Source organism: Triticum dicoccoides, chromosome 3B (genome assembly GCF_002162155.2).
Source record: "Triticum dicoccoides isolate Atlit2015 ecotype Zavitan chromosome 3B, WEW_v2.0, whole genome shotgun sequence".
NCBI lineage: Eukaryota > Viridiplantae > Streptophyta > Magnoliopsida > Poales > Poaceae > Triticum > Triticum dicoccoides.
Window position 1 is genome coordinate 127,165,993 of NC_041385.1, and position 23,251 is coordinate 127,189,243.

Genomic DNA, 23,251 nt, shown 5'->3' on the forward strand with positions numbered 1-23,251 from the left:
GCGTGTTCCCTAGCGCTCATCGCCGCCACGTTCCCCGGATGCTACAGAAAGACGATCGCCGGCGAGCTTATCCACGGCCGCCGCGAACCAACTTGGATGTGCTATAAAAAGAGGCCCCCAAGCGCGTCCCGTTCCCCAGGTAGCCTCAAATCATGCCCCCTCGTTTCCTCGTGGCAGCCAACCGACCCGGGGAGGTCTTCTTCCCCATCTCCGGCAACCACAGCCGCCGCCACTGTCCCAGTCATTCCGGCACCACCAGGGCCTCCCCCTCTCCACTCTCTTCACCAGGAACCCCCTCTCCCCCTCGTGAGTCCATTCCCCTACTCAATTTTGATCGGGACTCGTCGCGGGCGAAAACTCACTCTTCCCGACGGCCACCGTCCGCTGCGGAGCTCGCCGCCGGCAGCTCCGTCCACCCCAGAGACCAAAGCGACCACCGGAGTGACAGCCTCGACCCCCTGAGCCCGCGGGTGACCTCTGTTTCTCGAATGGTGCCGTCGTTCGCCGACGAGCGTCACCGGAGTCCCGCCCCCTCACGGGCAGAGGAAGAGGAGGGAAGGTGGACTAGTCAAACCTAACCAGTGGGCCAGGCGGGCCCACTGTCAGTGACCACGCGCGGTCCATGCTGGATAAGTGGAGGCCTAAAGTCGGAATACGCCTTCGATGTGTACGTATATTCGAATCGTTGTCTTTTTCTGTTTTATTTTTTTAAAATAACAGATTTTGACCAAGACTTTGTCTGTCTATAGCTTTTTAAAAATAACTCCAAATGAATTGATTCTTTTTCCTACCTCTCCCAAATGTTGTCTAGTTTATTTTAACATTTATTTCAAAAAAAATTAGACAACTTTTTGGTACTGTTTTTGAAACTATATATTGATTCAAAAATCTTTTAAATAGGATTTTTTTGGAGATAGGAGAAAGCCTTCAAAAACTTTGGAGTGCACCTTGCCTCCCCACAACTTGAAGGAAAGCATCCTGAACCCTGGTATAATATTTTTGATGTGTTGGTTGACACGATTATAACACCACCTTATTTCGGAAAACTCGTTATTTTATGTGGTGATACGATCCTTTGCATGAATGCATATTAGTGATTTCCTTGCTGGTGGAAATGAATATACTTGAGATGGTAATCATCCTCATGTGCCTTACATGCATGCCGGAAAGGAATCCGGGAAAAACCTCTGCCTTGGGTAGGCGTGAGCTTGTCGCCGGTCTCCGTCGGGATGGTTATGTCCGGTATGGCATAGTAAGGTGTAATGAGCGGTGATTCTGTTGGTTGAAATATAATTGTTATACATGTCATACAGGGAAATTATTAACCTCCTGAGTCGACCGTAGATCGAGTCTTGTTCCAGTAACCCCCACACTTGTTTCGTGCTACCACTTGTCCCTGCCACAGGTAGGGTACGGTTCAGTAATTTGTCAACCCCTTTCTAGCACACACCGTACAGAGGGACCGGGATGAGGGTACCATGGCCATGGATTAAAGCCAGTCATCCGGTCAGGGGGCATGGGTGTTTCGGTTGTAGCCGAGGGGGTAGCTTCTCCAGTTTTGCGCGCGGTATAAATTTTGTGATCCCATGCTAATCGAGGTTGTAGCCTCCCAACTTAGATTTTTGCTTAACGAGTGTCGTGGGTGATTCCAGACACCGGTAAGTTAGGCTGTTGTGTGCAAGTCAGGTGCGTTTTCATTTAAAAGACCGTAGACGGAATTAGTCCCGATGGACTAAAGGAATCCCTTACTCGTGGGTAAAGAGTACACCCTCTGCAGAGATTAAACCTATTAGAGTAGCCGTGTCCATGGTTAAGGACTATAGTCTGGGTTGGGTCAAGTGTCGGTCTTAGTGTCGGTCTTCGGAGGAGAAACCATTAAAACAAAACTTGGATGATGACTTGTGCTGCTTATGGTAATTTTGATTATTATTATGGACTAACCCATTTTATTATTTGAATTATTGAGTATCCATGGGACGGTTCTACCCCCTGGATATTCATTGTGATTATTTGTTTTATAAGCCCTTCATGCGGTGTCGCTGAGACGCCCGACTGCGGCATTGCTTGTTATTTATTTACTTTATAAGCCCCTTATGTGGTGTCGCTGAGACGCCCGACTGCGGCATTGCTTGTTACTTATTTACTTTATAAGCCCTTTATGCGGTGTCGCTGAGACACCCGACTGTGGCATTGCTTGTTAGTTATTTACCTTATAAGCCCTTTACGTGGTATCGCACAGATGCCCGATTGTGGCATTTTATTTCCACTCCATTATTTCTCATTCATGTTGCATGTAAATAACCTGTTTGCATGCATAAGAGATTTTATTTATGACTGACGATGTGATCATAGAATATTTCAGTGCATGATTATCATTTATATTATCCCAGTGTTCATAATGTTTGCGAGTACATTCAAAGTACTCACTGGCTTGTCCCTGGCTATTGTCTTGGCCAGATTTCTTGCACGGAGAGGAGCCATGCGATGACAGCCCCGGAACCTAAGTAGTGGTGGTAGCAGCCTCGCGAAGATAGGAGTTACCTGGTTAGCTGTTCTTGTAGGAAATGGAGTCCCATAGACACTGATGATTCACAAACCGCTTCCGCCATAAACCACTAGAAACCATTTGTTGTACTCACAGGCCAGAATGGTCTTGTACTTCATATTTTGTGTTTTGCTTGGACATTCTGTATCAAGTCGGTGTCTCATCAGCTAACAGTAATCCTGGGGCTGGTGAGCACAATGGCCATTTTCTGGAAATTAATACCCGGAAAACCGATCGTGACACCGGTCGTAGAGGTGAGCCATCCTGTGGTGCATCGTGGCTCTGCGCGCCTCGCGACCCTCCTTCGCGAGCCTTCTCGGGGTATAGCCAGACTGCCTTGGGCTTCGCGTCTGGTCATGGATGGCGATTGGTTGCGGTCGGCCCTGTGCTCTTCATTTGGGGATGGGCTGGCTCCAGGCCAGGCTTCTGGCGAGGCGCGCCCGGCCATCGCGAGGGCGCCAGGCCCCAGCCCCCTTCCCAGAGGGGGTGTTCTGATTCGTGGCCCCCGCGCTTACTTGGGGCGGATGACGACGCAGAAGACGTGCTCGAGCGTGCTCGGGGGTGTCGCGTTCTTCGCCAAGGGTTTCTCCGGAGGGCGGCTGATGCGGTGAGCCAGCTTGGTGAAGAGCTTGCTGATGAAGATGCGCACCTTGAGGCTGAGGGCCTGCGCCTGGATGAGGAGAGGCGGAAGCTGAAGGCGGCTGTTTCCCTTGCGCGCCACCAACGTGACCTCGACAATGAGGAGGCCGAGCTGTCGCTGGCGGCCTCTCGGGAGGCCCGTTCCCAGGTCGTCGAGGAGGCCCGAGAGGCTGACCGGCGGCGTGAGGCGGCGGAGGAGCGGGCGCGGGAACTCCAGGCCCGGTGCCACTCCCTGGAGCAGCAGGTGGAGCTGCGTGAGACGGCCCTTGCGTCGATGAAGGTGGCTTCGGTCGACCAGGCAAAGCTCCTGAGGCATGAGGAGGCACTGACGCTGGAAGCTGCTGAGCGCGCACGCGATCTTGAACGTCTGGAGACGAGAGAGCATTGGGTGACGCAGGCGGAGGATGAAGTCGCCGCGCCCGAGGCCTGAGTCCTGGAAGAGGTTGAACGCGGGGTGGCGACGGCCCGCTTGGACCTTGAGCGCGAGTTCGAGGAGAGGCTAGGGTTGATCCGGGTCGACGCTAAAGGCAGGACCGCCGCCCTCAGGGCCAAGCTGGAGGAAGTGACACGGCGGGCCGATGCTTCCCAGGCCGCCCTCGGCATGGCGCAGGAGGAGCTGACTACCTCCCGCACTGAGGCGCTTCTTCTACGCCAGTGGGTGGACGAGGTTGAGGCCGTTGCGCGGCAGAACAAGGACGAGATATGCCAGCAGCGGATCCTATAGCACGAGCACGGACCCATGCTGACCACGCTCCGGGAGAGAGCCAACACAGCCTTGGGTAACATCTGCGAGGCGGCCGTTGACGAGCCCCACGCAGTCAACTATGCTGGCAATCTACAGTTCTTCACCGACGTGGTGACGCAGCTGGAGGCGCGATCGGATGGAGCCAATAGGCTAGTGGAGGAGAGGAGCCGCGCCCTGCTCGAGCGCGCCTTTTCTCGTGTCTTCAGCCACCTTCAAAACATGGACCCCAACTTTGACTTTGACGCTGTCATCGCCCCAGTACCCCAGGCCGTCCGGGGTGACCTGGCGCACTGGGTGGAAGACAACATGGATGCCCTTGTCAGGGCCTTCGCTTCTCATAACGATAGCGTGGTCGTGGCCGCTGATGAAGGCGACGTGGTGAACGGCCCTGACGCCGCTGATGGCGACGCGGAGAGCCATGGCGAGGCCAGCGACGCCAGTGACGATTCAGGAGGTGCCCCTGAGGATGCATTGGGGGACTTATCTGACTGACCGCGTGTTGTCCTTGCTTCCTTACCCTGCGCAGATAGAGTTCGGGCCTTGCCCTGAAGGTTGTAAGAGCATTTTGGGAGGGGGAGCCCCTCATGTAAAAACTCGCATTCAGCGTATTAGTAGATGCAATATCACCCGTACGCCTGCGCCAAGCGGCTGACTTTGCGACGAGCTGGCTGGCTTGTTTACCTTCGACCCGCGTGGGCCTCGAGTTAGCCTGCGGAGGGCTGTGGTGTCTCGAGCGTCTCCTGAACGAGCCCATCGAACTTGTAATGAAAACCTGCTAAGAGGGCGCGGTGACGGCAGTCTGGGCCGCATGCAAGCTAGGCCTGGCCCGGCTCACGAGGGACTCACGAGGGAAGGCAGCTGAGGCAAAGTGGTAACCAAACGCGAGAGATTGCTCGAGCGAGACTAAACACCCCTTCCCCGAATACACGCAAATCTTCGAGCTCAAATCCAACTTAAATCGAACGAGGGAAAATGACAGCCAAGGGGAAAAGCAATGAAAGCAGAAAAAGGCCGCGTCTGGCACCTAGTCTAGTCTTGGACGTCTTCTCACCACTGCGGAGCTAAGTGCTGCCACTGGGCATGGGAGGAAGCCCCAGGGCCTGAGGCCGGCACCCCTGAGACTTCGAGGCGTGTACAACCCCACTCATTATTACGTGAGAGTGTCATGGGGTGGCGATCTTCACAGACACTGGGCCTTCTTCACAAGTACCGGCCTTGCTTCATATCGCCAGACGAGGGCCCCGCCTTGCGCCACACTCTAGTGCCACTGACGTCGACCGGAAACTAGGACGCCGCCGATGGGGTAGAGCGGTCGCCAGCGGTTCCTCTGACGACCACGGGTCCTCTGCCAGGGGCAGGCCCTCAGGCACCTCCCCAGCAGAGGGCCTACCTCTTGAGGACGCCTTGCTTCGAACGCCACGGTGGTGATGCCGGATCTTGGAGCATCTCCTTCAGCCCCCAGCGCCCTCCTCCTGAGGGGTAGGAAGCTGCGGGAGTGGGGCAGCCACCCGTTGTGGCGACCTGTACCTCCTGCGATCCATGGTTAGCGTATGCCTGCTCCTGAGGAATTAGTGGTACCCGATAATCGTTGCTTCCAGCATAGCCGACGGGGCCTCCCCGGGGCTCCTGGAAGAGCTCAGCTTCTGGTGCCTCGTCCCCCCAGCTAGGGCCGAGGAGCGAGCCTTGTTCGTCCTCATGCGCGCGCCCTTAATCCATCATGTGGGGCACGTACTCTTCTGGGGCCGCCATCCCGAAGGCCGCGCCGTAGCGCTCCGCGTGCCACACAGTTCTACTTGAGGCGCCCGCCTGGGGGTGGTAGCGCGGCGGCTCACCGGGGCCGTGGGTTGTGGCGAGTCCTTCTTTGCTGGCCAGGGGCGGAGGCAGCGCCGCTTCTGATGGCCTGGCCGGCATTGGGGTGGCCTTGGAGTCCGCTTGGGGCTGCACGGGCATGCGTGGAGCCTCCGTGCGGGCCACCCTGGACCTGAGGTGGGAGTTGGGTGCAGAAGGGGTGAGCCCCCAAGGCGGCGAAGCCCAGGAGCTCTACCACCTGCTCTAGCAGCATGTCGCGACCGCCCTCCAGCAGCCTGCATTGCAGTAGCTCTCGGGCCACCGTGAGCGCGGCCCTCGAGTTCTCCTGCTCCCGTCGGGTGTACGATGTCGTGGCCGCAGCGTGGTTGGAGGCCCTCACCGCAGTCCGCGCCTGCCGCGGCGTGAGAGCTGTCGATGCCTGTCCGCGCCGCCCGTGGCCCACAGCGCCCTGCGGACCGCGAGCTGCCTGGGACATGGGGTTGCCCGGGGCGAGCGGCTCTGCGTGGGCGGGCCAGGCCGCCCAGGGATCAAGGTTGCCTGCCTGGTCACCGAACATGATGATGATGATGCGACGGGACGCGAAACGGCAGAAGGTGGATTCCGGCGCACCCCTACCTGGTGCGCAAAATGTCGGATTTTGGGTTCCGGCAGACCCTCTAGGTTCGAACACTGGGGTGCGCACGGAGATCTCGCCCTCTACCTACCTGCACCTCGTCGCCTCGCTAGGATCTAAGCTATGAAAGGAACAACACAAGAGACGCAGGGTTTATACTAGTTCGGGCCAACATTGTGGTGTAATACCCTACTCTAGTTTGTGGTGTGGTGGATTGCCTCTTGGGCCGATGATGAACCATACAAGGAAGGACAGCCTCGTGAGGGTCTATTCTTGTCTTGTGTGATGAACTGCTAGGGGGTTTTCTGATGATGATCCTCCTCCCCTACATTGTGGGTGGCTAGTCCTATTTATAGGCAAAGGCCCTAGGCCTCTTCCCAAATATTGAGCGGGAAGGGCGCCAACAATTGGCCATTTTGAAGAGGAACATCTAGTACACTTATCCTAACTAAAGTTGGTCCTCGCCTGTCAAAGGCTCTGGTGGTGACGCCGGCTTAGGCTCCACAATGACCTCCTTCCTGCTGTTGCGACGGTCTTGGTCTTGTTGCACCGGAATGGATGCCTTTGCTTGATGCTCTCGCCTGTGCTTGCTCCCTTTAGACCGAAGAGGAAAGGAGGACACTACGCGGGCTGGCGCCCGCCTGGCGTCCTTGGTCGTCATGGCTTGCGTCATGGGCACCTCGTGAGGTACCCCGCCTTGATCTCTCCACCTCCTCGCGAGCCAGCCTGATGAGGCCGTGCCTGATGAAGCTTCTTGTCGTCCATCCCGCGAGGCTTGGCCCCTCGCGAGGGTCTTGAGCTCGTGCTGATGAAGATGGGCCGTGCTGGGCCGCCCCTTGAGCCACGCCACAGGCCGCAGGCAGGCAAGTCTGGGGACCCCCGTTCCCAGAACACCGATAACGAAGGGGCAAGTTATAGGGATTGTTTGGAGAGAGATAGGGGGCATATGGCTCTGATTGACGAAAACTTGGCAACCGATGCAATGTTGGACAAGGTCCTATGCATCTGCTCAGGCTGTCGGCCAGTGAAAACTTGTACGGAAGGCCTTGCTTACACGTGCCCGAGCTGCGGCGTGGTGGCCGCCGAGTCTGGCATGGATTTCGGCCAAGAGTTGCCGCCCTTCCTCTTCGGAGATGCATCTCTGGAGCACTCCAGTGGTACTTTTCTTATAAAGCTCTCCCTCGTGGACTTTGTAGGATTTAGAGCGCCGCACAATGCAACGTGCTTCATTTTGGTCCTCAGGGAGCTCTTCCTATTTAGGTAGGCTAAGAAGGGTTCTGTCCACAGGACAATGACAACCATAATTACGTGGGCAGAAGGTGTTATTTCGGTGGCAGAGCCTCCGATTACATCAGATGGTTCGGTATCTGGGGTTATATTCGGTTCCGGACTGATATTGCCGGTCTCCCCTTCCCATACCACGGATGGCTTGAATAGCCTTTCCAAGAAGATATTAGGTGGGACGGGGTCGCGCTTGGCGCCGATGTGGGCGAGGATATCTGCCGCTTGATTGTTTTCTCGAACCACATGATGGAATTTGAGCCACTCGAACCGAGCTGACGTTTTGAGGACGACATTACAGTAAGCCGCCATTTTCGGATCCTTGGCATCAAAGTCTCCATTTATCTTAGATATTGCAAGGTTTGAATCCTCGCGCACTTCTAGGCACTGGATGCCCATGGAGACTGCCATCCGAAGACCATGCAATAGAGCCTCGTATTCGGCTGCATTGTTGGAGTCTGTGAATAGTATTTGGAGTACATACTGGACCGTTTCTCCGGTGGGGGATGCCAGGACAAGACCCGCTCCTAATCCGGCCAGCATTTTGGAGCCGTCGAAGTGCACGATCCAATTGGAGTATGCATCGTACTCTTTAGGGAGTTCGGCCTCTGTCCATTCGGCGACGAAGTCAGCCAGTACTTGCGACTTAATGGCTCGCCGTGGTTTATATGTTATGTTGAACGGAAGGAGCTCGATAGCCCATTTAGCAATCCGACCCGTTGCGTCGCGGTTATTTATTATGTCATTGAGTGGTACTTCAGAGGCCACTGTGATCGAACACTCTTGAAAGTAGTGTCGTAGTTTCCGGGATGCCATGAAGACCGCGTAAGCTATCTTTTAATAATGTGGGTACCGGGACTTGCATGGAGTGAGGACAGTGGACACATAGTATACCGGCTTTTGAAGTGGGAACTTATGTCCGTCCGTTTCTCGTTCGACGACGAGCATTGCGCTTACAACCTGGTGTGTTGCGGCTATATATAATAGCATGGGTTCGCTAGTATTTGGCGCGGTTAGGATTGGATTGCTGGCTAAGAGGGCCTTTATTTCTTCCAGTCCGGCTGTGGCCGCATCCGTCCACTCAAAGTGTTCGGTGCGTTGAATAAGGCGATAAAGAGGTAGTGCCTTTTCTCCTAATCGGGAGATAAAGCGGCTTAAGGCAGCCACACATCCAGTTAATTTCTGGATTTGCTTGAGGTCTGTTGGGGTAGCCAACTGTGATAGAGCTCGGATTTTTGCCGGATTTGCTTTAATTCCCATTGGAAATGATGAAGCCGAGCAACTTCCCGGAGGGTACACCGAAAACACATTTTTCCAGGTAGAGCTTGATGTCATATGTTTGGCGGTTGTCGAACGTGAGCCTCAAGTCATCTATTAAAGTTTCGACATGTCTTGTTTTGATGACCACGTCATCCACGTATGCCTCCACTATTTTGCCGATTTGTTTTTCCAGGCATGTATGAATCATGCGTTGATAGGTTGCGCCGGCGCTTTTGAGCCCGAAAGGCATGGTGTTGAAATAGAAGGGGCCATATGGTGTGATGAATGCCGTTGCGGCTTGGTCAGACTCCGCCATCTTTATTTGATGGTATTCCGAGTATGCGTCGAGGAAGCACAATGAGTCATGTCCTGCGGTAGCGTCGATGATTTGATCAATGCGGGGGAGGGGGCAGGGATCCATGGGGCAGGCCTTGTTAAGGTCCTTGAAATCGACGCATAGGCGCCAGGATTTGTCCTTCTTTGGTACCATCACCAGGTTTGCTAGCCAGTCCGGATGTTTTATATCTCTGATGAATCCGGCTTCGAGGAACTTGGCTAGCTCTTCTCCTATGGCTTGCCGTTTAGGTTCTGAGAAGCGTTGAATAGTCTGCTTGACCGGCTTGTATCCCTTTAGTATGTTTAGGTTATGTTCGGCCAGCCTGCGTGGGATGCCTAGCATGTCTGAAGGATGCCAAGCAAAGATGTTCCAATTCTCACGCAAGAACTCTCGTCGTGCAGCGTCTATTGTCGGGTTCAGCTGTGTCCCAATGGAAGCTGTTTTTGTAGGGTCCGTTGGGTGGACCTGGAATTTGACTATCTCGTCCGCTGGTTTGAAAGAGGTGAACTTGGATCGCTTGTCGAGTATTACGTCGTCCCTATCCACTATGGTGCGCAGCGTGGTTAGTTCTTCAACCGCTAGGCCTTCGGATAGTGCCTCAAGGGCCAGCGCGGCGATTTTATTTACGGCACGGAGTGTGACGTCCGGATCACTAGCTAGAGTGATGATTCCATTGGGCCTAGGCATTTTGAGCTTCATGTACCCGTAATGGGGTATAGCGTGAAAGCTTGTGAATGCATCCCGCCCTAAAAGGGTGTGGTATCCGCTGCTGAACGGGGCCACTTGGAATGTGATTTCTCCGGACCTGTAATTCTCCGGCGTGCCGAATACCACATCTAGTGTGATTTTTCCCGCACATCGTGCCTCTCGACTAGGGATGGTTCCCCTGAAGGTCGTGCTGCTCCGCTCAATGCGGCTCTTGTCTATTTCCATCTTGTTGAGTGTCTCCTCATAGATGAGGTTTAATCCGCTGCTGCCGTCCATGAGCACTTTAGTAAGCCGGAAGCCGTCCACGATTGGACTAAGGACCAAAGTGGCTGGTGCCCGAACTGTTCGGAATTGAGGTTCATCACTGGCATTGAAAGTTATAGCCGTGTCGTTCCATGGATTCATTACTGCAACGTGGCAGACTTCGGCGTGGCTGTGGAGTGCTCGCTTACGCCTATTATTTGAGGCGAAAGTCTTGAAGACTGTTAGTACCGTATTATTATATTCAGCGAGATCCACGCCGCTTTTCGCTACGTGCTGGAGTATCCAACATGCTCTAAGGCTATGTGTTGCTATGGTATCTGGTGTGCTCTGAATTTTGCATGGCCCATTGAGCCATTTCTCCAATACGGTTCCACGCCCTGTAGTGGGCCTTCGCTTTTTGGTAATTGAATCGGGTGACTTGCGAGAGGTTACCCTTTTAGTTCGAATGAAGGGTTTCGTGAGAGCTGGAGGATCCCATAATTTTGTTTGGGTTTCCAGGCGCTTTCCATCGCACAGTACTTATGTACTATGGCCGCCAAGTCGGCAAAGTGTACTATGTCACGGCGACTTATGGTGTTGAGGATTCCTTTGTCCGTGCAATTTTTGCAAAAGAATGAGATTGCGTCTTCCTCACGACAGTCCTTAACCTTGTTTATTACAAGGAGGAATCTGGCCCAGAAGTGATGTACTGTCTCTTGGGGCTCTTGTCTGTTGTGGGAAAGATTGCTTGAATCTGGGAGGGTGGGTAGATTTAAGTCCAAACCCTGACCCGATCTGAGTCCTACGGGCAGAGAAACTTCCGAGCTTGGCAGCTCGGGCTCCGGGATGTTGCCCAATTTTTCTGGCCCGCTTCCCGATTCTAAGTTCGGAGTTTGGGTCATGTCCTCCCGCGAACGGGTATCCGGCTCGGAGAGCTCAGAAATCCGGACATAGTTCGTCCTCAAAATAGAGGGAGAATCCATGCATTGCTCTTCCACTACCACTATCTCATGCGTGATCGGCAGAGAGCTAAACTCCCTTTGGTCGGGTTTAAGCACAATCAGATCATAGTCCGTAGTGACACCCAGAGCGGCGATGCGATCCAAGAGCTCATTCATGGAAGAGATCTCCATCGGATCCATCTGTTCAGCAAGTTCCGAGTTGACGTGGAGGCTATTGTTGATGACCTGATAAGTCATCGTCGGTGCGACAGCCGATCGGGCGGTCATGATGAAGCCGCCTAGTAGGAGAGTTTGGCCTAGGGCCAGGTCTTCCCCAGAGGTGATGTTGTCCTTGACGACGAGGCAAGCCATCAAACCTTACCATGACGACACAGTGGAACTCTCAATGAAAGCACCAATGTCTGTGTCAAAACCGGCGGATCTCGGGTAGGGGGTCCCGAACTGTGCGTCTAAGGCTAATGTTAACAGGAGGCTGGGGACATGATGTTTACCCAGGTTCGGGCCCTCTCGATGGAGGTAATACCCTACTTCTTGCTTGATTGATCTTGATGATATGAGTATTACAAGAGTTGATCTACCACGAGATCGTAGAGGCTAACGCTAGAAGCTAGCCTATGATTATGATTGTTCATGTCCTACAGACTAAACCCTCTGGTTTATATAGACACCGGAGGGAGCTAGGGTTACACAGAGTCGGTTACAGAGAAGGATATCTACATATCCGAATTGCCAAGCTTGCCTTCCACGCCAAGGAGAGTCCCATCCGGACACGGGACCAAGTCTTCAATCTTGTATCTTCATAGTCCAATAGTTCGGCCGAAGTATATAGTCCGGCTGTCCGAGGACCCCCTAATCCCGGACTCCCTCATCCCCCGCCTCCTGTTACCATTAGCCTTAGACGCACATTTCGGGACCCCCTACCCGAGATCCGCCGGTTTTGACACCGACATTGGTGCTTTCATTGAGAGTTCCACTGCGTCGTCGTCATAAGGCTTGATGGCTCCTTCAATCATCTACAACAATGTGGTCCAGGGTGAGATCTTTCTCCCCGGATAGATCTTCGTATTCAGTGGCTTCGCACTGCAGGCCAACTCGTTTGGCCATCTGGAGCAGATCGACAGCTACGCCCCTGGCCATCAGGTCAGGTTTGAAAGCTTGAATTACACTGCCGACATCCGCGGAGACTTGTCTTGGACGGATTAGAACCCATGACAGCCGCACCCTGCAGCCACGATGAACATGCCTTAAATCTGTCATTGGACCATGCTCAGGAGATAGCGCCTGTAACTGTCCTGGCCCTAGATCCAGAGCAGATCGCGCCGTCCGAGGACGGGAGGCTGGACCCTGCCACGGATACTACAGACTCAACGGCGTTAGAGCCGAACACAGATCTGGCCTCCATCGAGGCATGTGTCATCGGAACCTCAGACTCGTCTCCGGACATATGCTCCAAACCTCGTGAATCCGCGCCCATCGAATCTAACTGGGCACCGATCTTGGAGTTCAGCTCCACAAACATCTTCCAACACTCGCCCTTGGGTGATGTGTTAAACTCATTGAAATCCCTCTCCTTGATAGGAGACTCTTGGCCGAACTATGTTCGGCTTGAGTGGTAAGCGGACGACGAAGAGCTTCGTTACCTACCCACTACAAAAAAAGACACATCCGTGACATTTTGGGCCGAACAAAAAAACATTCTGTCATACATATGACACTTCTATGATGATAATTGTGACAAAAGCCGGTATCATCATAGATGTGGTGGGCTCCTACTTCTATGCCAAAAAATCATGACAGAAAATGGGATTTTCGTCCTGGGCGGGCCGGAGACGCAGCTGCATGACATTCTTTGGGCCGTCCATGATGGAAACAACCGTGGTAGAAGCGAGGGCGAGGAAAATTTCGGGGAGTTCCTGGTTACGGTGGTGGTTGGGGGCCGAGCGATGCACGTTTCTCTCGTACATGTACGCGCGTGTGTGTGAGGCGTTGGCTCTAACTGAACCCGAGCGAGGCGTTGGGCTCTAACTAAACCCGAGCGATTGCACTGCAGGCTAAGCGTTACTGAACCCGAGCGATCAACCGATGGCTGTTAACTGAACCCGATCGAGTGATTCCTTCGCTACTGCTGCTAACTGAAGCCGATCGATGCTGCCTCTGTGGATGAACAGTGAGCATTGAGGGGGGGAGGGGGGTTGGATGAACAGTGAGCGGCGGCGTTGCCTCTGGATGAACAGGACCCCGTGGTGTGGAGGGCTGGATGAACAGGACGACCCCGTGGAGGGCTGGATGAACAGTAGACAGTGGAGGGGTGCCCGTGGAGGGGTGGTTGAACAGTTCGGTGGAGTAGCGCGCGGTGGAGGCTGGATGAACAGGAGCCCGTGGAGGCTGGAGAAGGTCGACGATAGCCCGTGGAGGCTGGAGGAGGTCGACGGTGGAGATGAACAGTATCCCGTGGAGTCCCGTTTTGCGGTACGCCACCCCCTCCCGATGAACAGGACCCCCCTTTCGACCGTAGGAGGTCCGTTTCCTCCGTTTTGCGGTACGCCAGACCCCTCCCGATGAACAGGATCCCGTTTCGAATGTGGCCAGTCGAACACAAGGACGTTTCCTCCATTCTACGGTACGCTATGCCTCATTTTCCATCGCCTATTCCGTCCAAGCCCTCCCGATGAACACGACGACGCATTCCGTTCCGACCCAGCCGGTTGGCTGCCACGCATTCTGTTGCCTCCCGATGAACACGACACATTCCGTTGCCTCCCCATGAACACGACGCATTCCGTTGCCTCCCCATGAACACGACGACGACGCTGTTTCTCCGTTCCCACCCAGCCATGTACACGAGCCCTGGCCGTACGTATGCGCGAGTAGGCGTTTGAGACCCCGCCTGTATGTACACATACATGGCCGTATTTTCTTTCTTGCACACTGGCCGATGTACGTACGTGTACATTCTACGTGCGCGCCTCTACTATGACACATGCGCCCCTCTACATCGACCAATATATATGTACGTACACGTTCGTGACCAGAATGACAACTCTACTTACGCTTCGACCAGGTGGGTCCCGACTGTTAGACACTTCCTTGAGTGCGAAGATGTAGCTGGTGGGTCCTAGCAGTCAGGGGGGCGAATTGTTTTTTTGCCCGGACGCACTTCCTTGCATGCGAAGGTGTAGCTGGTGGGTCCCAGCAGTCAGGGGGGAAACGGTTTTTTTACAAAATACGGTGGCCCGTCCGGTGGGTCCCCGCTGTTAGGTGGAGGAATAATTTTTTTGCGCGTAATAAGGAGGCACTTCCTTGCGACTGTCGTGGACCCAGCTGTCAGCCTCGCCACATATAGTACTCTTCCGATCGAAGTCGGTCGTTGACCACATTGACCACGTCGCACCGAGAGCACCACGGCGGTGGATGACGGCGAGGCCTAGGAAGGGGATGACGCGGAGCTGGGGAAGACGCAGAAGTGGATGCCCATGCGAAGAGGAGTATGAGGGTTGATTGGTTCGGCTGCGGTGTGAGGTGATACGTCTCCAACGTATCTATAATTTTTGATTGTACCATGCTATTATATTACCTGTTTTCAATGATTATGGGCTTTATTATACACTTTTATATTACTTTTGGGACTAACCTATTAACCGGAGGCCCAGCCCATATTGCTATTTTATTGCCTGTTTCAGTATTTCGAAGAAAAGGAATATCAAATGGAGTCCAAACGGAATGAAACGTTCGGCAACATTATTTTTGGGAAGGATATCATCCTAGAGACTTGGAGTGTCAGAAGATCCTCGAGGAGGCCAGGAGATAAGGGGGCGCCCCCCCTACTGGGCGCGGCCCCCTGTCTCGTGGGCCCCTCGAGCACCTCCCGACTGACTTCTTTCGCCTATATAAGCCTACGTACCCTAAAAACATCAAAAATCAAGATAGATCGGGAGTTCCGCCGCCGCAAGCCTCTGTAGCCACCAGAAACCTCTCGGGAGCCCTTCCCGGCACCCTGCCGGAGGGGGTATCCTTCACCGGTGGCCATCTTCATCATGCTGGCGCTATCCATGATGAGAAGGGAGTAGTTCACCCTCGAGGCTGAGGTTATGTACCAGTAGCTATGTGTTTGATCTCTCTCTCTCGTGTTCTCTCTCGTGTTCCCTCTATGGCACGATCTTGATGTATCCCGAGCTTTGCTATTGTAGTTGGATCTTATGATGTTTCTCCCCCTCTACTCTCTTGTGATGAATTGAGTTTTCCCTTTGAAGTTATCTTATCGGATTGAGTCTTTTATGAGAACACTTGTTGTATGTCTTGCCGTGCTTATTTGTGGTGACAATGGGATATCATGTGCCACTTGATGTATGTTTTGGTGACCAACTTGCGGGTTTCGCCCATGAACCTATGCATAGGGGTTGGCACACGTTCTTGACTCTCCGGTAGAAACTTTGGGGCACTCTTTGAAGTACTTTGTGTTGGTTGAATAGATGAATCTGAGATTGTGTGATGCATATCATATAATCATGCCCACGGATATTTGAGGTGACAATGGAGTATCTAGGTGACATTAGGGTTTTGGTTGATTTGTTTCTTAAGGTGTTATTCTAGTACACACTCTTTAATGGATTGATCCGAAAGAATAAATTTGAGGTGGTTACGTACCCTACCATAATCTCTTCGTTTGTTCTCCGCTATTAGTGGCTTTGGAGTGACTCTTTGTTGCATGTTGAGGGACTGTTATATGGTCTATCTATGTTATTATTGTTGAGAGAACTTGCACTAGTGAAAGTATGAACCCCAGGCCTTGTTTCCTACCATTGCAATACCGTTTACGCTCACTTTTATCATTAGTTACCTTGCTGTTTTTATAATTTCAGATTACAAATACCTTTATCTACCATCCATATTGCACTTGTATCACCATCTCTTCGCCGAACTAGTGCACCTATACAATTTACCATTGTATTGGGTGTGTTGGGGACACAAGAGACTCTTTGTTATTTGCTTGCAGGGTTGTTTGAGAGAGACCATCTTGATCCTACGCCTCCTATGGATTGATAAACCTTAGGTCATCCACTTGAGGGAAATTTGCTACTGTCCTACAAACCTGTGCACTTGCAAGCCCAACAACATCTACAAGAAGAAGGTTGTGTAGTAGACATCAAGCTCTTTTCTGGCACCGTTGCCGGGGAGGTGAGTGCTTGAAGGTATATCTTTACATCTTGCAATCAAATATATTTTTTCCTGTTTTATCACTAGTTTAGTCTATCAAAGAAAGCTACAAAAAAATGGAATTGAGTTTGTCTCATACGCTTCATCTTTTTAATATCTTTCGTGAGAATGATGGTAAGGAAAATTGTGCTCATGTGCTAGAAGAAGAAGTCTATAAAATGTTTGGCACTAAATCTTTGAATGATGAGCATGATTGCAATGTTGTTAGTATGAATTCTTTGAATACCCATGATGCTAATGATATGCAAAGCCACAAGCTTGAGGATGCTATGTTTGATGAATATGATATGTTTAGTCCCCCATGTTTTGATGAGCAAATTTATTATGATGAAAGCATGCCTCCTACTTATGATGATTATATTGATGAAAGTGGGTTTGGAAGAGTGTCAACTTTAGGAAGTAGTGATCCCACTATTTCAGAGGATATTGAATCTTATTGTGATGAATATGAAAGTGGATTTGGAAGAGTGTCAACTTTATTTAGTGATTCCATTATCTTGGAAGAGGTTTCAATCGATTATAATGAGAACGAAGTTGCTACTTATGATAATTATTGTGATGAAACTTACGCTATAAAAAGTAGTGATGATTATATTTATAAAACTTGTCATGATTATGATTACCCTTTTTCTGAACATTACTCTTTTAATGTGGAAACAATTTATAGTATTCAAGTCTCTTATGATACTCCCACCATTCCGAATGAGAAGAATTTTGCTAATGTGGAGAGTAGTAAATTTTCTATGCTTGTAGATCATGAAAACAATGCTTTAAGTTCTGGTTATATTGTTGAATTCATTCATGATGCTAATGAAAATTATTATGAGGGAGGAACATATGCTTGTAGGAATTGCAATAATACCAAGTTTCTTCTCTATGTGTTAAAAATCTTGAAGCTATGCTTGTTTTGCCTTCCTATGCTAGTTGATTATCATTCCCATAAATTGTTTGATCACAAAATCCCTATGCATAGGAAGTGGGTTAGGCTTAAATGTGCTAGTCATATGCTTCATGATGCTCCCATTATGTTTCAATTCTTATCCTTTATATGAGCATCATTGCCATCATCATGCCTAGCTAAAAAGGCATTAAAGAAAAGCGCTTCTTGGGAGACAACCCAATATTTATCCTTACAGTTTTTGCGTGTTTACATGATTATGCTACTGTAGTAATCATGTTTTATAGCTTTTTGTTTCAATAAAGTGCCAAGTAGAACCTTTGGGAAGACTTGGGTGAAGTCTTTATGATCTTGCTGTGAAAAACAGAAACTTTAGCGCTCACGAGATTAGCTGCCATTTTTTACTGGAGAGTGCTTTTAGGTTGATTCGTTTTTAAGATTATTAATAGACAAATTCCTCAGGTCCACCAATTTATTTCAGAATTGTTTGAGTTCCAGAAGTATACGTTTGATACAGATTACTACAGACTGTTCTGTTTTTGCAGATTCTGTTTTCATTGTGTTGTTTGCTTATTTTGATGAATCTATGAGTAGTATCGGCGAGTATGAATCATAGAGAAGTTGTAATACAGTAGGTTTAAAACCAATATAAATAAATAATGAGTTCATTACAGTACCTAAGTGGTGGTTTGTTTTCTTTTACTAACGGAGCTTACGAGTTTTGTTTTGAGTTTCGTGTTGTGAAGTTTTCAAGTTTTGGGTAAAAGATTCGATGGACTATGGAATAAGGAGTGGCAAGAGCCTAATATTGGGGATTCCCAAGGCACCCCAAGGTAATATTCAAGGAGAACCAAGCAACTAAGCTTGGGGATGCCCCGGATGACATCCCCTCTTTCGTCTTCGTTCATCGGTAACTTTACTTGGAGCTATATTTTTATTCGCCACATGATATGTGTTTTGCTTGGAGCGTCATTTTCTTTTGTTAGAATTTGCTTGCTGTTATTTAGAATAATGTTTTTCATCCTTATTTTCAATAAAAATGTCAAGGATAGGCTTTACCATGCTTATTTTGCAAGTATACATGTTGCTGTTTCAAAACAGAAAGTTAACCGCTGTTGCAAAAATTCCCTAGAAAAGTCAGAGAGTGATATAATATTGAATCTTTTTGCATAATGAGATATGATAAATCTTATACAGCGTAGTATTTTTCTTATAATTTCTGAAGTTAGGGAAGTATGATTAATCTTGCATTCTTTACAGACTATACTGTTTTGGCAGATTGCTGTTACGTTTGCATTGTTTGCATATGTTTGCTTGTTTAATGATTCTATTTGAGGATAGGAGTATTAAATATGAAGAGACATTTAGTATTCAATGTTGAATAATAATCTTAGTGATTTTTTACAGTAGAAGATGATAAGGTTTTGCATTGGTCTATACTAACCTATCTCACGAGTTCTTGTTGAGTTTGGTGTGAATGAAGCTTTCGAGAAATAGAGAAACCATGATATGAAAGGAATTAAGGAGTCACAAAAGCTCAAGCTTGGGGATGCCCAAGGCACCCCAAGATAATATTTCAAGAAGTCTCAACCATCTAAGCTTGGGGATGCCCCGTTAGGCATCCCACCTTTCTTCTTCAACAACTATCGGTTAGTATTGGTTGAACCTAAGTTTTTGCTTCTTCACATGAGTTGTGCTATCCTTGCAAAGTCATTTTATTTTGTTTTGCTTGCTGTTTGAATAAAATACCAAGATCTTAAATTCTTCAACGAGAGAGAGTCTTCGCATAGTTACACAATTATTTAACTACTCATTGATCTTCACTTATATCTTTCGGAGTAGTTTGTTGTTTGCTCTAGTGCTTCACTTATATCTTTTTAGAGCACGGAGGTGGTTTTATTTTGTAGAAATTAATGAACTCTAATGCTTCACTTATATTATTTTGAGAGTCGAAAACAACATGGTAATTTGAATGAAAACTATCATAGGAAGTGAATTGGATGCCATGATCAACTTGATACTTGATAATTGTTTTGAGATAGGGAGGTAGTGATATTAAAGTCATGCTAGTTGTGTGATTATTAATTTAAAGAAAGCTTGTGTTGAAGTTAGCAAGTCCTGTAGCATGCACGTGTGGTTAAAGTTGTGTAACAAATTTGAAGCATGAAGTATACCTGGCTTGTGCATCCTTATGAGTGGCGGTCAGGGACGAGTGATGATCTTTTCCTACCAATCTATCCCCCTAGGAGCATGCGCGTAGTGCTTGGTTTTTGATGACTTCTAAATTTTTGCAATAAGTATATGAGTTGTTTTGACTAATGTTGAGTCCATGGATTATACGCACTTTTACCTTTCCATCATTGCTATCCTCTTTGGTACCGTGCCTTGCCCTTTCTCACCTTGAGAGTTGGTGCAAACTTTGCCGGTGCATCCAAACCCCGTGATATGATATGCTCTATCACACATAAACCTCCTTATATCTTCCTGAAAACAACCACCATACCTACCTATTTATGGCATTTCCATAGCCATTCTGAGATATATTGCCATGCAACTTTCCACCATTCCGTTCATCATCATGACATACATTACTTTTGTCATATTGCCATTGCATGATCATGTAGTTGACATCGTATTTGTGGCAAAGCCACCATGCATAATTTTTCATACATGAGCACCATCCCGGTACACCGCCGGAGGCATTCATATAGGGTCATATGTTGTTCTAGTTTCGAGTTGTAATTCATGTGCTGTAATCAATAAAAGTGTGATGATCATTTTTATTAGAGCATTGCCCAAAAAGAAAAAAAGGGAAAGGCCAAAAAAAGGCCAAAAGAAAAAGAAAGGCCAAAGAAAAAAAGGAAAATAAAAAAAAAAGAAAAAGAAAAATAAAAAAAGAAAATAAATAAAAGGGCAATGCTACTATCTCTTTTTCGACACTTGTGCTTCAAAGTAGCACCTTGTTCTTTATTGAGTCTCATATATTGTGCTTCAAAGTAGCACCATGTCCTTCATGTAGAGAGTCTCATGTGTTGTCACTTTCATATACTAGTGGGAATTTTTCATTATAAAACTTGGCTTGTATATTCCTACGATGGGCTTCGTCAAATGCCCTAGGTCTTCGTGAGCAAGAAAGCTGGATGCACACCCACTAGTTTTCTTTTGTTGAGCTTTCATTCATTTATAGCTCTAGTGCATCTGTTGCATGGCAATCCCTACTCCTCATGTTGACATCAATTGATGGGCATTCCCATAGCCCGTTGATTATCCTCGTCAATGTGAGACTTCCTCCTTTTTTGTCTTCTCCACACAATCCCCAATCATTATTCTATTCCACCCATAGTGCTATATCCATGGCTCACGCTCATGTATTGCGTGAAGGTTGAAAAAGTTTGAGATTATTTAAGTACGAAACAATTGCTTGGCTTGTCATCGGGGCTATAGAAGTTGGGAACATCTTTGTGTGACGAAAATGAAGCATAGCCTAACTATATGATTTTGTAGGGATGAACTTTCTTTAGCCATGTTATTTTCAGAAGACATGATTGCTTTTATTAGTATGCTTGAAGTATTACTATTTCTTTTGTCAATATGAACTTTTATTTTGAATCACTTGGATCTGAACATTCATGCCACAATAAAGAAAATTACATTGAGAATTATGCTAGGTAGCATTCCACATCAAAAATTTTGTTTTTATCATTTACCTACTCGAGGACGAGCAGGAATTGAGCTTGGGGATGCTTGATACGTCTCCAACGTATCTATAATTTTTGATTGTTCCATGCTATTATATTACCTGTTTTGAATGATTGTGGGCTTTATTATACACTTTTATATTAGTTTTGGGACTAACCTATTAACCGGAGGCCCAGCCCATATTGTTGTTTTATTGCCTGTTTCAGTATTGCGAAGAAAAGGAATATCAAATGGAGTCCCAACGGAATGAAACCTTCAGCAGCGTTATTTTTGGGAAGAATATCATCCTGGAGACTTGGAGTTTACGTCAGAAGATCCTCGAGGAGGCCAGGAGATAGGGGGGCGCCACCCCTACTGGGCGCGCCCCCCTTTCTCGTGAGCCCCTCGAGCACCTCCCGACCGACTTCTTTCGCCTATATAAGCCTACGTACCCTAAAAACATCGAAAATCAAGATAGATCGGGAGTTCCGCCGCCGGAAGCCTCTGTAGCCACCAGAAACCTCTCGGGAGCCCTTCCCGGCACCCTGCCAGAGGGGGGATCCTTCACCGGTGGCCATCTTCATCATCCCGGCGCTATCCATGACGAGGAGGGAGTAGTTCACCCTCGAGGCTGAGGGTATGTACTAGTAGCTATGTGTTTGATCTCTCTCTCTCTCTCTCGTGTTCTCTCTCGTGTTCCCTCTGACGAGGATACAGACCTGAGGTAGGGTCATAGGCCTGACCTATACGTCCTACCCAAGGTCACTACCCTGGAAGACAAAAAGACCAAGAGTCAACAGAAGAGCACCAGTCAAGTACGTCGAGTGCCATCCACTCGACGATCACATCACTCGACGGTCACCCCCTACTGTCACTCGACCATATGGGGAGTCACTTGACTATATTGAAAACCAGGAGTCGGAAGAGTAGCAATGGCCGGACATTCACTCCTTAGTCTTTATGAGCATTAAGAGTACTTAAGACTGGCATTACCAGTAACGCCCCATCTTTATGTACATTGAACTCTTTGTAACGGGGGATGGCTGGGTCCTGGCACACTCTATATAAGCCAAACCCCTCCTCTGGCGCAAGGGTTCGCACCCCCTGTAATACAACACACATAATCCAATCCACCGCCTCCGGGCACCAAGACGTAGGGCTATTACTTCCTCAGAGAAGGGCCTGAACTCGTAAATCTTGTGTGTACACCTTCATCATAGCTAAGATCTTGCCTCCCCTACCTACCCCCCTTTCTACTGTCAGTCGTAGGACCACGACAGTTGGCGCCCACCGTGGGGCGGGTGTCTTCGTGAGTTGTTGGTGAAGTTACAAGTTTTACCGATCATCATCATCATGGTTTCCGGCGGCGGATTGGCTGAGGGCCACGAGATCCGTCTCGGCGCGCTCATTTTCATCGCCGACAACTCCGCGTGGCTTCAAGAAGATCCCCTGGACACTGAGGCGCTCCCCGTCCGAGGGGCGACGCACTTCTGCGCGTGCGTTCGTGGCGTCCTTCTCTGGCAGCCGTCGACTCAGTATCAGTCGGCTCCAATGGTGCTTTCCCTCCCCGCTGTTCGCCACCGCAAGCGATCCGGTCGATCGCGGCTTCAGCGGTGGGTGAAACACGTGGTGGCTCGGTGTTCGACCACCCATCAAGTCGCGGCAATCGAGCCCGATGAAACTCTCCACGGCCTGTTCGATTTGTCGACTGGCTTCGCGGAGACCGCATCCGAGTGCGATAGCAGTGATCCTGTGGCCGAAGTCTTGATGGTCGATGGGCCTCACAGCCCACCCAGTTTCCGCCGCGAGGGCGGGGAGACGGAGGCGACGATTTGTCACGCGTCCATGAGGAATACCGACCCGAGCCCCTCTCTTCACAGCAGAGGGAAGAACTTCATCATTGCAACATGGATGCACTCCACACGCCCATTGTTGGAGAAACCCCGACTCTGGCCTTGGAGGAGGTGCGCTTGGCTAATCTGGCTGAGCGCACTCGACTAGATAACCTTCAGCGGGCTCTCGACGAGCGCGCTCAAGAGCGGATCCATGAGTCTAGTCGACGACAGCTTTTTCCGCCTCCACCTAAGGTATACCGCACTCTGATTCAGAATCTCACATCTACGACCCGAATAGCAGAGTCGATCCAACCTTCCCAGTCAGAAGCTGGCAGAGGGTTGATGCAGATCCGGGCCGTGCTTAGGGCAGCAGGAGAGCAGAATACAGAAGTATCTCAGTCGCGGAATAGGATTCACAGCAGATTCGTTGCAGCGGACGCGGTTAAGTCGGCTCACAGCCCAAGATCGCCTCCGCAGCGTGAAG